Below are 381 nucleotides of genomic sequence, written 5' to 3' on the forward strand. Positions count from 1 at the left end.
ATGATGCCATCAAAAAAGAGATCAACGGCTCCAAGTTTGTCTAACTGTTGCAGTTAGGGTGGATGAGACCACAGATTTAAGCAACACTCCTGTCATTTGTACTTCGGTATGTTACTGACACCGGAGTAAAAGAGATATTTTTAAAGTTTGAGGATGTCACAGAAAGAAAACAAGCTCAGGATCTAGCAGCTTCAGTGTTGGACAGCTACAATTGCAAAACAAAGTTAGTGGCACAGTGTTATGACGGAGCTGCTACAATGGCATCGGGATTTATTTGCGTGCCTAAAAGAGGAAAAGAAAGGATAGGAGGATGGATTTAATTTACAAGTAATGGGTGGGTGTTACTTCTTATTATTGCGGTATTTTATACATTTGTATTGC

This window comes from Etheostoma spectabile, chromosome 20 (genome assembly GCF_008692095.1).
Source record: "Etheostoma spectabile isolate EspeVRDwgs_2016 chromosome 20, UIUC_Espe_1.0, whole genome shotgun sequence".
Classification (NCBI taxonomy): Eukaryota; Metazoa; Chordata; class Actinopteri; order Perciformes; family Percidae; genus Etheostoma; species Etheostoma spectabile.